Genomic DNA, 18,083 nt, shown 5'->3' on the forward strand with positions numbered 1-18,083 from the left:
TCCAAAAGAGCTATGGTACTATTCCACGGAGGCGGACACCCCGCAGCTGCCTGGCTGGGCTGGAGCTCTGTGGGACAGGGTGGGAAATTTTGCTACCTCTGCAGGCTGGCACAGACGGAGAGGAGGAGACGGACGTCGATACACAGACTGATAGAGAAGAAGCCATGGAAGTGGACGGAGAGGATACTGGAGAGGAAGACATGGATGTGGATATGTACGAGACAGAGGAAGAGATGGAGGTGGAAACGAAAGATTATATTGAAGAGATGGATATTGATCTAAAAGACAAGGAGGAAGACATGGTCTTGGGATGAAGACCGATGCCAGCAGCAGAACAGGCAGGTTCTCGCCCCACAGGCAGAGTGGGTCCCCTGCTGCCAGCCTGGGGCCGGGCTGGGCACTTCCTGCTCAGGGACACGCTAGCCCATGCACTGGATTCTGCTGGCCATCCCTGGCCTGGCCTGGGCTTGCTGTGGGCCACACAAGCCCTGTTCCAGTGCCTGGGCCACAGCCCCCAGCCAGGCTCCCTTCTGGCAGCAGAGTCCCACTGGGCCAGTGTCCCAGCCCGGCAGCACATGGAACACCCTTCCGTGCCTGACTGCACTGACCGTGCTACTTGTTTTTCTTCCAGGACTTAGGGACATCACAGACACAGATGCCACCCTGCTGTACATACGTTTTACAGTTGTTGTGTTCAGGATAGAGGTTTTAGAGTTTGTTTAAGTTGTCTGTAAATACGTTTCATAGAGTTTTGTTAGATCTCTTCTCAGGTAAATAGGTTCTATAGTTTGTTGTTGTTGTTGTTGTTGTTGTTACCAATATTCTTACAGTGTAAATATGTGGTGTAGTTCATTCTTGTTCCTTTTCTTCTACAGATAAACAGTGTTTGATTTTCACACCCCAGTTCTCTTTGCATTTTCTTCGGGCACATTTGCAAAGCTGTGGGTTGTTTCGGGAACAATGTTTGCAGGACTCTAAAAAGAGTATCAAAACCGCTCTGCCACACTCTCAGCTGCTGCTGCTGCCCCAAAAAGCACTGGCTGGCTTTGCTCACACAATCACAGTTGTGGTGGCATTTCTACCACACCACAGGACAGCGATGTTTTCCCTCTTCTCCTGGAAATACCTACAGCACTTGTGGGTAGCAAGGCAAACATGAGCCTCTTTTAGTGGCCCTTGAAATTGGACATGTGAAATGAGGCACACAAAGCCACAGGCCAGCTGAAGCTGGCATCTCTGAATGGGTCTTTACATTCTTCCCAGGAAGATGAATGGCAATCACTATTTTGGCAGGGAGGAAAGTGCATCAGCTAGCAATTTGCTGTAGAAAATGTGCTTTCTGCTCCTCTCACAGCCAAAACTCCTACCCATTTCTTGGAAGTCCTTCTTAGATAAGGACCGTGTTCAACTGAGTGACAGTGAAGCCAAATGGCAATGCCGCAATCAATTGTCCTGTACACAATCTCCTTCATCCACGTGGAAGGTTACTCACGGGCACACAAGAGGATGGAAGCAACCCAAATGCATCGTTGGACATAATAAAGTCAGACGTGTTGAGGGATGAAGAAATCTTGCAGCGATATGGAAAGCTGCCCTGAAAACCCAGTTTGGGGAGAGCCTGAGCTCTTTTGTGCTTGTAAGCCTGAAGATGCTCAGCACCTTTCCCAGATGCTCAGCAGGCAGTAGGATTGTGCCTGAATCTGGCTCTGGAAATGCCAGTGCCTCAACTGAGAGCTGTGGCAATGATTTCCATTGCATGGAGAGGGGCCACAGTCCTGCAAGAGTCTTTCAGCAGAGCAAACAGCAGCCTGGAGGGTGGGCAATGCTGCATCTGGACCACTGCATGCTCATCCTTCACCACAATGCAGAGCTGCCATGGATCACTTTTTCCATTTCTCCTGTTGGATATGTTTTGGAGAAGTTGTTCTAGGTGGCTTTGGATGGTGATCCAAGTAGGAAGCAGCCATTCGCCTGCTGTGATATCCTTACAACTAGTCCTAACTTCTCATTGCCTTTGGTTTGATTGGGGGTGTTTTATCTGTTTGTTTGATTGGTTTCTTTGGGTTGGTTTCTTTGTGTTTTTCTCTCTTTTGCTTGGAGTTTCTTTTCCTTTTTTAGAAATGACTGGTGAAGTTGGCACAAGCAAACTCCAGAAAACGTAAAGCAGGCTTGACTTTCCAGAAATTGCTTTTGGCTGGCTTTAGCTGCATTCCCCAGGACCACGATCAGCAGTAGATATTTGCAGGTTTTGCTCTGCATCCTCAGCCTGCCCAGATGTTGTTCAGTGTTTCAGCAGTGGAGAAGACGATGGATATTTTGCTAAACCTCCTTTCAAACAACAAAACTTGGGTTAGCACGACAGAAAAGAAGAAAAGAAAATCTTCGCCAGTTAGAACAGAGCCAGAGTCCCACCATTTCCCCCTCCACTTTGCTTTCTTTTCTACATTTAGAGGTAAAGCTTCCATCTCCAAAAGCTTCCATCTCTCACTTCCTGATGTAGCCATTTGCTACCCTTTAGCCTTGACTGCCACGCATCGGACTGCTGTCCGTGTGGGGCTGGGGATGCTCAGCCTGGAAAGAGAAGGGGGCTGGCGAGGCCTCCCTGCAGCTCTAGGAAAGATGGGCACAGAGAGGAGAAGCCTTTCAACTGCAGGAGTGAGCTTGAAGTTGGATCTAATGAAGCTGCTCTTTTCCACTCCGGCTGCTGGGGCACTGGCCCAGGCTGTGCACAGAGGCTGGGGATGCTCCATCCTTGGCAACATCCAAGGCCAGCTGGGAGCGGGGCTCTGAGCAACCTATCCTGGGCAAAGATTGCACCGCTTGGAACAAGATGGTCTTTAGGGTCCCTTCCAAGCCCAAGCACCCAGGGATTCCATTATTCATTCTACGGTCTCCGTTGTCCACTTCAGCCTGGGCCTGAACTCCTGGCGGTGATGTCACAGTGCACGCTCCAGCTAGAACTTCCAGCATCCAGCAACGGCCACAACACAACCCTTGGCTCCTTGTGCCAGCACGCTCTTCATTCACCCTGCTCCAAGCCTACCCCTGTCACCTTGTTGCCACCTGCTCCCTGATTCCCCCAGCAGTCCCCAAAGCTCCCCATCGCTTGGATTTTGCTCTCCATCCCTGCAGGATGTTTGCATTTGTTCCAAAAGAGGTATGGTGCTATTCCACGGAGGCGGACACCCCGCAGCTGCCTGGCTGGGCTGGAGCTCTGTGGGACAGGGTGGGAAAGGGACCCCACGCTGAAATTTTGCTACCTCTGCAGGCTGGCACAGACGGAGAGGAGGAGACGGACGTCGATACACAGACTGATAGAGAAGAAGCCATGGAAGTGGACGGAGAGGATACTGGAGAGGAAGAGAAGGATGTGGATATGTACGAGACAGAGGAAGAGATGGAGGTGGAAACGAAAGATTATATTGAAGAGATGGATATTGATCTAAAAGACAAGGAGGAAGACATGGTCTTGGGATGAAGACCGATGCCAGCAGCAGAACAGGCAGGTGCTCCCCACAGGCAGAGTGGGTCCCCTGCTGCCAGCCTGGGGCCGGGCTGGGCACTCCCTGCTCAGGGACACGCTAGCCCATGCACTGGATTCTGCTGGCCATCCCTGGCCTGGCCTGGGCTTGCTGTGGGCCACACAAGCCCTGTTCCAGTGCCTGGGCCACAGCCCCCAGCCAGGCTCCCTTCTGGCAGCAGAGTCCCACTGGGCCAGTGTCCCAGCCCGGCAGCACATGGAACACCCTTCCGTGCCTGACTGCACTGACCGTGCTACTTGTTTTTCTTCCAGGACTTAGGGACATCACAGACACAGATGCCACCCTGCTGTACATACGTTTTACAGTTGTTGTGTTCAGGATAGAGGTTTTAGAGTTTGTTTAAGTTGTCTGTAAATACGTTTCATAGAGTTTTGTTAGATCTCTTCTCAGGTAAATAGGTTCTATAGTTTGTTGTTGTTGTTGTTGTTGTTGTTGTTACCAATATTCTTACAGTGTAAATATGTGGTGTAGTTCATTCTTGTTCCTTTTCTTCTACAGATAAACAGTCTTTGATTTTCACACCCCAGTTCTCTTTGCATTTTCTTCGGGCACATTTGCAAAGCTGTGGCTTGTTTCGGGAACAATGTTTGCAGGACTCTAAAAAGAGTATCAAAACCGCTCTGCCACACTCTCAGCTGCTGCTGCTGCCCCAAAAAGCACTGGCTGGCTTTGCTCACACAATCACAGTTGTGGTGGCATTTCTACCACACCACAGGACAGCGATGTTTTCCCTCTTCTCCTGGAAATACCTACAGCACTTGTGGGTAGCAAGGCAAACATGAGCCTCTTTTAGTGGCCCTTGAAATTGGACATGTGAAATGAGGTACACAAAGCCACAGGCCAGCTGAACCTGGCATCTCTGAATGGGTCTTTACATTCTTCCCAGGAAGATGAATGGCAATCACTATTTTGGCAGGGAGGAAAGTGCATCAGCTAGCAATTTGCTGTAGAAAATGTGCTTTCTGCTCCTCTCACAGCCAAAACTCCTACCCATTTCTTGGAAGTCCTTCTTAGATAAGGACCGTGTTCAACTGAGTGACAGTGAAGCCAAATGGCAATGCCGCAATCAATTGTCCTGTACACAATCTCCTTCATCCACGTGGAAGGTTACTCACGGGCACACAAGAGGACGGAAGAAACCCAAATGCATCGTTGGACATCATAAAGTCAGACGTGTTGAGGGCTGAAGAAATCTTGCAGAGATATGGAAAGCTGCCCTGAAAACCCAGTTCGGGGAGAGCCTGAGCTCTTTTGTGCTTCTAGGCCTGAAGATGCTCAGCAGCTTTCCCAGATGCTCAGCAGGCAGTAGGATTGTGCCTGAATCTGGCTCTGGAAATGCCAGTGCCTCAACTGAGAGCTGTGGCAATGATTTCCATTGCATGGAGAGGGGCCACAGTCCTGCAAGAGTCTTTCAGCAGAGCAAACAGCAGCCTGGAGGGTGGGCAATGCTGCATCTGGACCACTGCATGCTCATCCTTCACCACAATGCAGAGCTGCCATGGATCACTTTTTCCATTTCTCCTGTTGGATATGTTTTGGAGAAGTTGTTCTAGGTGGCTTTGGATGGTGATCCAAGTAGGAAGCAGCCATTCGCCTGCTGTGATATCCTTACAACTAGTCCTAACTTCTCATTGCCTTTGGTTTGATTGGGGGTGTTTTATCTGTTTGTTTGATTGGTTTCTTTGGGTTGGTTTCTTTGTGTTTTTCTCTCTTTTGCTTGGAGTTTCTTTTCCTTTTTTAGAAATGACTGGTGAAGTTGGCACAAGCAAACTCCAGAAAACGTAAAGCAGGCTTGACTTTCCAGAAATTGCTTTTGGCTGGCTTTAGCTGCATTCCCCAGGATCACGATCAGCAGTAGATATTTGCAGGTTTTGCTCTGCATCCTCAGCCTGCCCAGGTGTTGTTCAGTGTTTCAGCAGTGGAGAAGACGATGGATATTTTGCTAAACCTCCTTTCAAACAACAAAACTTGGGTTAGCATGACAGAAAAGAAGAAAAGAAAATCTTCGCCAGTTAGAACAGAGCCAGAGTCCCACCATTTCCCCCTCCACTTCTCTTTCTTTTCTACATTTAGAGGTAAAGCTTCCATCTCCAAAAGCTTCCATCTCTCACTTCCTGATGTAGCCATTTGCTACCCTTTAGCCTTGACTGCCACGCATCGGACTGCTGTCCGTGTGGGGCTGGGGATGCTCAGCCTGGAAAGAGAAGGGGGCTGGCGAGGCCTCCCTGCAGCTCTAGGAAAGATGGGCACAGGGAGGAGAAGCCTTTCAGCTGCAGGAGTGAGCTTGAAGTTGGATCTAATGAAGCTGCTCTTTTCCACTCCGGCTGCTGGGGCACTGGCCCAGGCTGTGCACAGAGGCTGGGGATGCTCCATCCTTGGCAACATCCAAGGCCAGCTGGGAGCGGGGCTCTGAGCAACCTATTCTAGGGGAAGATCGCTCCGCTTGGAACAAGATGGTCTTTAGGGTCCCTTCCAAGCCCAAGCACCCAGGGATTCCATCATTCATTCTACGGTCTCCGTTGTCCACTTCAGCCTGGGCCTGAACTCCTGGCGGTGATGTCACAGTGCACGCTCCAGCTAGAACTTCCAGCATCCAGCAACGGCCACAACACAACCCTTGGCTCCTTGTGCCAGCACGCTCTTCATTCACCCTGCTCCAAGCCTACCCCTGTCACCTTGTTGCCACCTGCTCCCTGATTCCCCCAGCAGTCCCCAAAGCTCCCCATCGCTTGGATTTTGCTCTCCATCCCTGCAGGATGTCTGCATTTGTTCCAAAAGAGGTATGGTACTATTCCACGGAGGCGGACACCCCGCAGCTGCCTGGCTGGGCTGGAGCTCTGTGGGACAGGGTGGGAAATTTTGCTACCTCTGCAGGCTGGCACAGACGGAGAGGAGGAGACGGACGTCGATACACAGACTGATAGAGAAGAAGCCATGGAAGTGGACGGAGAGGATACTGGAGAGGAAGACATGGATGTGGATATGTACGAGACAGAGGAAGAGATGGAGGTGGAAACGAAAGATTATGTTGAAGAGATGGATATTGATCTAAAAGACAAGGAGGAAGACATGGTCTTGGGATGAAGACCGATGCCAGCAGCAGAACAGGCAGGTGCTCCCCACAGGCAGAGTGGGGCCCCTGCTGCCAGCCTGGGGCCGGGCTGGGCACTTTCTGCTCAGGGACACGCTAGCCCATGCACTGGATTCTGCTGGCCATCCCTGGCCTGGCCTGGGCTTGCTGTGGGCCACACAAGCCCTGTTCCAGTGCCTGGGCCACAGCCCCCAGCCAGGCTCCCTTCTGGCAGCAGAGTCCCACTGGGCCAGTGTCCCAGCCCGGCAGCACATGGAACACCCTTCCGTGCCTGACTGCACTGACCGTGCTACTTGTTTTTCTTCCAGGACTTAGGGACATCACAGACACAGATGCCACCCTGCTGTACATACGTTTTACCGTTGTTGTGTTCAGGATAGAAGTTTTAGAGTTTGTTTAAGTTGTCTGTAAATACGTTTCGTAGAGTTTTGTTAGATCTCTTCTCAGGTAAATAGGTTCTATAGTTTGTTGTTGTTGTTGTTGTTACCAATATTCTTACAGTGTAAATATGTGGTGTAGTTCATTCTTGTTCCTTTTCTTCTACAGATAAACAGTCTTTGATTTTCACACCCCAGTTCTCTTTGCATTTTCTTCGGGCACATTTGCAAAGCTGTGGGTTGTTTCGGGAACAATGTTTGCAGGACTCTAAAAAGAGTATCACAACCGCTCTGCCACACTCTCAGCTGCTGCTGCTGCCCCAAAAAGCACTGGCTGGCTTTGCTCACACAATCACAGTTGTGGTGGCATTTCTACCACACCACAGGACAGCGATGTTTTCCCTCTTCTCCTGGAAATACCTACAGCACTTGTGGGTAGCAAGGCAAACATGAGCCTCTTTTAGTGGCCCTTGAAATTGGACATGTGAAATGAGGCACACAAAGCCACAGGCCAGCTGAAGCTGGCATCTCTGAATGGGTCTTTACATTCTTCCCAGGAAGATGAATGGCAATCACTATTTTGGCAGGGAGGAAAGTGCATCAGCTAGCAATTTGCTGTAGAAAATGTGCTTTCTGCTCCTCTCACAGCCAAAACTCCTACCCATTTCTTGGAAGTCCTTCTTAGATAAGGACCGTGTTCAACTGAGTGACAGTGAAGCCAAATGGCAATGCCGCAATCAATTGTCCTGTACACAATCTCCTTCATCCATGTGGAAGGTTACTCACGGGCACACAAGAGGACGGAAGAAACCCAAATGCATCGTTGGACATAATAAAGTCAGACGTGTTGAGGGATGAAGAAATCTTGCAGCGATATGGAAAGCTGCCCTGAAAACCCAGTTTGGGGAGAGCCTGAGCTCTTTTGTGCTTCTAGGCCTGAAGATGCTCAGCACCTTTCCCAGATGCTCAGCAGGCAGTAGGATTGTGCCTGAATCTGGCTCTGGAAATGCCAGTGCCTCAACTGAGAGCTGTGGCAATGATTTCCATTGCATGGAGAGGGGCCACAGTCCTGCAAGAGTCTTTCAGCAGAGCAAACAGCAGCCTGGAGGGTGGGCAATGCTGCATCTGGACCACTGCATGCTCATCCTTCACCACAATGCAGAGCTGCCATGGATCACTTTTTCCATTTCTCCTGTTGGATATGTTTTGGAGAAGTTGTTCTAGGTGGCTTTGGATGGTGATCCAAGTAGGAAGCAGCCATTCGCCTGCTGTGATATCCTTACAACTAGTCCTAACTTCTCATTGCCTTTGGTTTGATTGGGGGTGTTTTATCTGTTTGTTTGATTGGTTTCTTTGGGTTGGTTTCTTTGTGTTTTTCTCTCTTTTGCTTGGAGTTTCTTTTCCTTTTTTAGAAATGACTGGTGAAGTTGGCACAACCAAACTCCAGAAAACGTAAAGCAGGCTTGACTTTCCAGAAATTGCTTTTGGCTGGCTTTAGCTGCATTCCCCAGGATCACGATCAGCAGTAGATATTTGCAGGTTTTGCTCTGCATCCTCAGCCTGCCCAGGTGTTGTTCAGTGTTTCAGCAGTGGAGAAGACGATGGATATTTTGCTAAACCTCCTTTCAAACAACAAAACTTGGGTTAGCATGACAGAAAAGAAGAAAAGAAAATCTTCGCCAGTTAGAACAGAGCCAGAGTCCCACCATTTCCCCCTCCACTTCTCTTTCTTTTCTACATTTAGAGGTAAAGCTTCCATCTCCAAAAGCTTCCATCTCTCACTTCCTGATGTAGCCATTTGCTACCCTTTAGCCTTGACTGCCACGCATCGGACTGCTGTCCGTGTGGGGCTGGGGATGCTCAGCCTGGAAAGAGAAGGGGGCTGGCGAGGCCTCCCTGCAGCTCTAGGAAAGATGGGCACAGGGAGGAGAAGCCTTTCAGCTGCAGGAGTGAGCTTGAAGTTGGATCTAATGAAGCTGCTCTTTTCCACTCCGGCTGCTGGGGCACTGGCCCAGGCTGTGCACAGAGGCTGGGGATGCTCCATCCTTGGCAACATCCAAGGCCAGCTGGGAGCGGGGCTCTGAGCAACCTATTCTAGGGGAAGATCGCTCCGCTTGGAACAAGATGGTCTTTAGGGTCCCTTCCAAGCCCAAGCACCCAGGGATTCCATCATTCATTCTACGGTCTCCGTTGTCCACTTCAGCCTGGGCCTGAACTCCTGGCGGTGATGTCACAGTGCACGCTCCAGCTAGAACTTCCAGCATCCAGCAACGGCCACAACACAACCCTTGGCTCCTTGTGCCAGCACGCTCTTCATTCACCCTGCTCCAAGCCTACCCCTGTCACCTTGTTGCCACCTGCTCCCTGATTCCCCCAGCAGTCCCCAAAGCTCCCCATCGCTTGGATTTTGCTCTCCATCCCTGCAGGATGTCTGCATTTGTTCCAAAAGAGCTATGGTACTATTCCACGGAGGCGGACACCCCGCAGCTGCCTGACTGGGCTGGAGCTCTGTGGGACAGGGTGGGAAATTTTGCTACCTCTGCAGGCTGGCACAGACGGAGAGGAGGAGACGGACGTCGATACACAGACTGATAGAGAAGAAGCCATGGAAGTGGACGGAGAGGATACTGGAGAGGAAGACATGGATGTGGATATGTACGAGACAGAGGAAGAGATGGAGGTGGAAACGAAAGATTATGTTGAAGAGATGGATATTGATCTAAAAGACAAGGAGGAAGACATGGTCTTGGGATGAAGACCGATGCCAGCAGCAGAACAGGCAGGTGCTCCCCACAGGCAGAGTGGGGCCCCTGCTGCCAGCCTGGGGCCGGGCTGGGCACTTCCTGCTCAGGGACACGCTAGCCCATGCACTGGATTCTGCTGGCCATCCCTGGCCTGGCCTGGGCTTGCTGTGGGCCACACAAGCCCTGTTCCAGTGCCTGGGCCACAGCCCCCAGCCAGGCTCCCTTCTGGCAGCAGAGTCCCACTGGGCCAGTGTCCCAGCCCGGCAGCACATGGAACACCCTTCCGTGCCTGACTGCACTGACCGTGCTACTTGTTTTTCTTCCAGGACTTAGGGACATCACAGACACAGATGCCACCCTGCTGTACATACGTTTTACCGTTGTTGTGTTCAGGATAGAAGTTTTAGAGTTTGTTTAAGTTGTCTGTAAATACGTTTCGTAGAGTTTTGTTAGATCTCTTCTCAGGTAAATAGGTTCTATAGTTTGTTGTTGTTGTTGTTGTTACCAATATTCTTACAGTGTAAATATGTGGTGTAGTTCATTCTTGTTCCTTTTCTTCTACAGATAAACAGTCTTTGATTTTCACACCCCAGTTCTCTTTGCATTTTCTTCGGGCACATTTGCAAAGCTGTGGGTTGTTTCGGGAACAATGTTTGCAGGACTCTAAAAAGAGTATCACAACCGCTCTGCCACACTCTCAGCTGCTGCTGCTGCCCCAAAAAGCACTGGCTGGCTTTGCTCACACAATCACAGTTGTGGTGGCATTTCTACCACACCACAGGACAGCGATGTTTTCCCTCTTCTCCTGGAAATACCTACAGCACTTGTGGGTAGCAAGGCAAACATGAGCCTCTTTTAGTGGCCCTTGAAATTGGACATGTGAAATGAGGCACACAAAGCCACAGGCCAGCTGAACCTGGCATCTCTGAATGGGTCTTTACATTCTTCCCAGGAAGATGAATGGCAATCACTATTTTGGCAGGGAGGAAAGTGCATCAGCTAGCAATTTGCTGTAGAAAATGTGCTTTCTGCTCCTCTCACAGCCAAAACTCCTACCCATTTCTTGGAAGTCCTTCTTAGATAAGGACCGTGTTCAACTGAGTGACAGTGAAGCCAAATGGCAATGCCGCAATCAATTGTCCTGTACACAATCTCCTTCATCCACGTGGAAGGTTACTCACGGGCACACAAGAGGATGGAAGAAACCCAAATGCATCGTTGGACATAATAAAGTCAGACGTGTTGAGGGATGAAGAAATCTTGCAGCGATATGGAAAGCTGCCCTGAAAACCCAGTTTGGGGAGAGCCTGAGCTCTTTTGTGCTTCTAGGCCTGAAGATGCTCAGCACCTTTCCCAGATGCTCAGCAGGCAGTAGGATTGTGCCTGAATCTGGCTCTGGAAATGCCAGTGCCTCAACTGAGAGCTGTGGCAATGATTTCCATTGCATGGAGAGGGGCCACAGTCCTGCAAGAGTCTTTCAGCAGAGCAAACAGCAGCCTGGAGGGTGGGCAATGCTGCATCTGGACCACTGCATGCTCATCCTTCACCACAATGCAGAGCTGCCATGGATCACTTTTTCCATTTCTCCTGTTGGATATGTTTTGGAGAAGTTGTTCTAGGTGGCTTTGGATGGTGATCCAAGTAGGAAGCAGCCATTCGCCTGCTGTGATATCCTTACAACTAGTCCTAACTTCTCATTGCCTTTGGTTTGATTGGGGGTGTTTTATCTGTTTGTTTGATTGGTTTCTTTGGGTTGGTTTCTTTGTGTTTTTCTCTCTTTTGCTTGGAGTTTCTTTTCCTTTTTTAGAAATGACTGGTGAAGTTGGCACAAGCAAACTCCAGAAAACGTAAAGCAGGCTTGACTTTCCAGAAATTGCTTTTGGCTGGCTTTAGCTGCATTCCCCAGGATCACGATCAGCAGTAGATATTTGCAGGTTTTGCTCTGCATCCTCAGCCTGCCCAGATGTTGTTCAGTGTTTCAGCAGTGGAGAAGACGATGGATATTTTGCTAAACCTCCTTTCAAACAACAAAACTTGGGTTAGCACGACAGAAAAGAAGAAAAGAAAATCTTCGCCAGTTAGAACAGAGCCAGAGTCCCACCATTTCCCCCTCCACTTTTCTTTCTTTTCTACATTTAGAGGTAAAGCTTCCATCTCCAAAAGCTTCCATCTCTCACTTCCTGATGTAGCCATTTGCTACCCTTTAGCCTTGACTGCCACGCATCGGACTGCTGTCCGTGTGGGGCTGGGGATGCTCAGCCTGGAAAGAGAAGGGGGCTGGCGAGGCCTCCCTGCAGCTCTAGGAAAGATGGGCACAGAGAGGAGAAGCCTTTCAACTGCAGGAGTGAGCTTGAAGTTGGATCTAATGAAGCTGCTCTTTTCCACTCCGGCTGCTGGGGCACTGGCCCGGGCTGTGCACAGAGGCTGGGGATGCTCCATCCTTGGCAACATCCAAGGCCAGCTGGGAGCGGGGCTCTGAGCAACCTATTCTGGGCGAAGATTGCTCCGCTTGGAACAAGATGGTCTTTAGGGTCCCTTCCAAGCCCAAGCACCCAGGGATTCCATCATTCATTCTACGGTCTCTGTTGTCCACTTCAGCCTGGGCCTGAACTCCTGGCGGTGATGTCACAGTGCACGCTCCAGCTAGAACTTCCAGCATCCAGCAACGGCCACAACACAACCCTTGGCTCCTTGTGCCAGCACGCTCTTCATTCACCCTGCTCCAAGCCTACCCCTGTCACCTTGTTGCCACCTGCTCCCTGATTCCCCCAGCAGTCCCCAAAGCTCCCCATCGCTTGGATTTTGCTCTCCATCCCTGCAGGATGTCTGCATTTGTTCCAAAAGAGGTATGGTGCTATTCCACGGAGGCGGACACCCCGCAGCTGCCTGGCTGGGCTGGAGCTCTGTGGGACAGGGTGGGAAAGGGACCCCACGCTGAAATTTTGCTACCTCTGCAGGCTGGCACAGACGGAGAGGAGGAGACGGACGTCGATACACAGACTGATAGAGAAGAAGCCATGGAAGTGGACGGAGAGGATACTGGAGAGGAAGAGAAGGATGTGGATATGTACGAGACAGAGGAAGAGATGGAGGTGGAAACGAAAGATTCTATTGAAGAGATGGATATTGATCTAAAAGACAAGGAGGAAGACATGGTCTTGGGATGAAGACCGATGCCAGCAGCAGAACAGGCAGGTGCTCCCCACAGGCAGAGTGGGTCCCCTGCTGCCAGCCTGGGGCCGGGCTGGGCACTCCCTGCTCAGGGACACGCTAGCCCATGCACTGGATTCTGATGGCCATCCCTGGCCTGGCCTGGGCTTGCTGTGGGCCACACAAGCCCTGTTCCAGTGCCTGGGCCACAGCTCCCAGCCAGGCTCCCTTCTGGCAGCAGAGTCCCACTGGGCCAGTGTCCCAGCCCGGCAGCACATGGAACACCCTTCCGTGCCTGACTGCACTGACCGTGCTACTTGTTTTTCTTCCAGGACTTAGGGACATCACAGACACAGATGCCACCCTGCTGTACATACGTTTTACAGTTGTTGTGTTCAGGATAGAGGTTTTAGAGTTTGTTTAAGTTGTCTGTAAATACGTTTCATAGAGTTTTGTTAGATCTCTTCTCAGGTAAATAGGTTCTATAGTTTGTTGTTGTTGTTGTTGTTGTTGTTGTTACCAATATTCTTACAGTGTAAATATGTGGTGTAGTTCATTCTTGTTCCTTTTCTTCTACAGATAAACAGTCTTTGATTTTCACACCCCAGTTCTCTTTGCATTTTCTTCGGGCACATTTGCAAAGCTGTGGGTTGTTTCGGGAACAATGTTTGCAGGACTCTAAAAAGAGTATCAAAACCGCTCTGCCACACTCTCAGCTGCTGCTGCTGCCCCAAAAAGCACTGGCTGGCTTTGCTCACACAATCACAGTTGTGGTGGCATTTCTACCACACCACAGGACAGCGATGTTTTCCCTCTTCTCCTGGAAATACCTACAGCACTTGTGGGTAGCAAGGCAAACATGAGCCTCTTTTAGTGGCCCTTGAAATTGGACATGTGAAATGAGGCACACAAAGCCACAGGCCAGCTGAACCTGGCATCTCTGAATGGGTCTTTACATTCTTCCCAGGAAGATGAATGGCAATCACTATTTTGGCAGGGAGGAAAGTGCATCAGCTAGCAATTTGCTGTAGAAAATGTGCTTTCTGCTCCTCTCACAGCCAAAACTCCTACCCATTTCTTGGAAGTCCTTCTTAGATACGGATCGTGTTCAACTGAGTGACAGTGAAGCCAAATGGCAATGCCGCAATCAATTGTCCTGTACACAATCTCCTTCATCCACGTGGAAGGTTACTCACGGGCACACAAGAGGACGGAAGAAACCCAAATGCATCGTTGGACATAATAAAGTCAGACGTGTTGAGGGCTGAAGAAATCTTGCAGAGATATGGAAAGCTGCCCTGAAAACCCAGTTCGGGGAGAGCCTGAGCTCTTTTGTGCTTCTAGGCCTGAAGATGCTCAGCAGCTTTCCCAGATGCTCAGCAGGCAGTAGGATTGTGCCTGAATCTGGCTCTGGAAATGCCAGTGCCTCAACTGAGAGCTGTGGCAATGATTTCCATTGCATGGAGAGGGGCCACAGTCCTGCAAGAGTCTTTCAGCAGAGCAAACAGCAGCCTGGAGGGTGGGCAATGCTGCATCTGGACCACTGCATGCTCATCCTTCACCACAATGCAGAGCTGCCATGGATCACTTTTTCCATTTCTCCTCGTGGATATGTTTTGGACAAGTTGTTCTAGGTGGCTTTGGATGGTGATCCAAGTAGGAAGCAGCCATTCGCCTGCTGTGATATCCTTACAACTAGTCCTAACTTCTCATTGCCTTTGGTTTGATTGGGGGTGTTTTATCTGTTTGTTTGATTGGTTTCTTTGGGTTGGTTTCTTTGTGTTTTTCTCTCTTTTGCTTGGAGTTTCTTTTCCTTTTTTAGAAATGACTGGTGAAGTTGGCACAAGCAAACTCCAGAAAACGTAAAGCAGGCTTGACTTTCCAGAAATTGCTTTTGGCTGGCTTTAGCTGCATTCCCCAGGATCACGATCAGCAGTAGATATTTGCAGGTTTTGCTCTGCATCCTCAGCCTGCCCAGATGTTGTTCAGTGTTTCAGCAGTGGAGAAGACGATGGATATTTTGCTAAACCTCCTTTCAAACAACAAAACTTGGGTTAGCACGACAGAAAAGAAGAAAAGAAAATCTTCGCCAGTTAGAACAGAGCCAGAGTCCCACCATTTCCCCCTCCACTTTGCTTTCTTTTCTACATTTAGAGGTAAAGCTTCCATCTCCAAAAGCTTCCATCTCTCACTTCCTGATGTAGCCATTTGCTACCCTTTAGCCTTGACTGCCACGCATCGGACTGCTGTCCGTGTGGGGCTGGGGATGCTCAGCCTGGAAAGAGAAGGGGGCTGGCGAGGCCTCCCTGCAGCTCTAGGAAAGATGGGCACAGGGAGGAGAAGCCTTTCAACTGCAGGAGTGAGCTTGAAGTTGGATCTAATGAAGCTGCTCTTTTCCACTCCGGCTGCTGGGCCACTGGCCCAGGCTGTGCACAGAGGCTGGGGATGCTCCATCCTCGGCAACATCCAAGGCCAGCTGGGAGCAGGGCTCTGAGCAACCTATTCTGGGCAAAGATTGCACCGCTTGGAACAAGATGGTCTTTAGGGTCCCTTCCAAGCCCAAGCACCCAGGGATTCCATTATTCATTCTACGGTCTCTGTTGTCCACTTCAGCCTGGGCCTGAACTCCTGGCGGTGATGTCACAGTGCACGCTCCAGCTAGAACTTCCAGCATCCAGCAACGGCCACAACACAACCCTTGGCTCCTTGTGCCAGCACGCTCTTCATTCACCCTGCTCCAAGCCTACCCCTGTCACCTTGTTGCCACCTGCTCCCTGATTCCCCCAGCAGTCCCCAAAGCTCCCCATCGCTTGGATTTTGCTCTCCATCCCTGCAGGATGTCTGCATTTGTTCCAAAAGAGGTATGGTACTATTCCACGGAGGCGGACACCCCGCAGCTGCCTGGCTGGGCTGGAGCTCTGTGGGACAGGGTGGGAAATTTTGCTACCTCTGCAGGCTGGCACAGACGGAGAGGAGGAGACGGACGTCGATACACAGACTGATAGAGAAGAAGCCATGGAAGTGGACGGAGAGGATACTGGAGAGGAAGAGATGGATGTGGATATGTACGAGACAGAGGAAGAGATGGAGGTGGAAACGAAAGATTCTATTGAAGAGATGGATATTGATCTAAAAGACAAGGAGGAAGACATGGTCTTGGGATGAAGACCGATGCCAGCAGCAGAACAGGCAGGTGCTCCCCACAGGCAGAGTGGGTCCCCTGCTGCCAGCCTGGGGCCGGGCTGGGCACTTCCTGCTCAGGGGACACGCTAGCCCATGCACTGCATTCTGCTGGCCATCCCTGGCCTGGCCTGGGCTTGCTGTGGGCCACACAAGCCCTGTTCCAGTGCCTGGGCCACAGCCCCCAGCCAGGCTCCCTTCTGGCAGCAGAGTCCTACTGGGCCAGTGTCCCAGCCCGGCAGCACATGGAACACCCTTCCGTGCCTGACTGCACTGACCGTGCTACTTGTTTTTCTTCCAGGACTTAGGGACATCACAGACACAGATGCCACCCTGCTGTACATACGTTTTACAGTTGTTGTGTTCAGGATAGAAGTTTTAGAGTTTGTTTAAGTTGTCTGTAAATACGTTTCATAGAGTTTTGTTAGATCTCTTCTCAGGTAAATAGGTTCTATAGTTTGTTGTTGTTGTTGTTGTTGTTGTTACCAATATTCTTACAGTGTAAATATGTGGTGTAGTTCATTCTTGTTCCTTTTCTTCTACAGATAAACAGTCTTTGATTTTCACACCCCAGTTCTCTTTGCATTTTCTTCGGGCACATTTGCAAAGCTGTGGGTTGTTTCGGGAACAATGTTTGCAGGACTCTAAAAAGAGTATCACAACCGCTCTGCCACACTCTCAGCTGCTGCTGCTGCCCCAAAAAGCACTGGCTGGCTTTGCTCACACAATCACAGTTGTGGTGGCATTTCTACCACACCACAGGACAGCGATGTTTTCCCTCTTCTCCTGGAAATACCTACAGCACTTGTGGGTAGCAAGGCAAACATGAGCCTCTTTTAGTGGCCCTTGAAATTGGACATGTGAAATGAGGCACACAAAGCCACAGGCCAGCTGAAGCTGGCATCTCTGAATGGGTCTTTACATTCTTCCCAGGAAGATGAATGGCAATCACTATTTTGGCAGGGAGGAAAGTGCATCAGCTAGCAATTTGCTGTAGAAAATGTGCTTTCTGCTCCTCTCACAGCCAAAACTCCTACCCATTTCTTGGAAGTCCTTCTTAGATAAGGACCGTGTTCAACTGAGTGACAGTGAAGCCAAATGGCAATGCCGCAATCAATTGTCCTGTACACAATCTCCTTCATCCACGTGGAAGGTTACTCACGGGCACACAAGAGGATGGAAGAAACCCAAATGCATCGTTGGACATAATAAAGTCAGACGTGTTGAGGGATGAAGAAATCTTGCAGCGATATGGAAAGCTGCCCTGAAAACCCAGTTTGGGGAGAGCCTGAGCTCTTTTGTGCTTCTAGGCCTGAAGATGCTCAGCACCTTTCCCAGATGCTCAGCAGGCAGTAGGATTGTGCCTGAATCTGGCTCTGGAAATGCCAGTGCCTCAACTGAGAGCTGTGGCAATGATTTCCATTGCATGGAGAGGGGCCACAGTCCTGCAAGAGTCTTTCAGCAGAGCAAACAGCAGCCTGGAGGGTGGGCAATGCTGCATCTGGACCACTGCATGCTCATCCTTCACCACAATGCAGAGCTGCCATGGATCACTTTTTCCATTTCTCCTGTTGGATATGTTTTGGAGAAGTTGTTCTAGGTGGCTTTGGATGGTGATCCAAGTAGGAAGCAGCCATTCGCCTGCTGTGATATCCTTACAACTAGTCCTAACTTCTCATTGCCTTTGGTTTGATTGGGGGTGTTTTATCTGTTTGTTTGATTGGTTTCTTTGGGTTGGTTTCTTTGTGTTTTTCTCTCTTTTGCTTGGAGTTTCTTTTCCTTTTTTAGAAATGACTGGTGAAGTTGGCACAAGCAAACTCCAGAAAACGTAAAGCAGGCTTGACTTTCCAGAAATTGCTTTTGGCTGGCTTTAGCTGCATTCCCCAGGATCACGATCAGCAGTAGATATTTGCAGGTTTTGCTCTGCATCCTCAGCCTGCCCAGATGTTGTTCAGTGTTTCAGCAGTGGAGAAGACGATGGATATTTTGCTAAACCTCC

This window comes from Cyanistes caeruleus, chromosome 21, assembly GCF_971803275.1.
Source record: "Cyanistes caeruleus chromosome 21, bCyaCae1.hap1.1, whole genome shotgun sequence".
NCBI lineage: Eukaryota > Metazoa > Chordata > Aves > Passeriformes > Paridae > Cyanistes > Cyanistes caeruleus.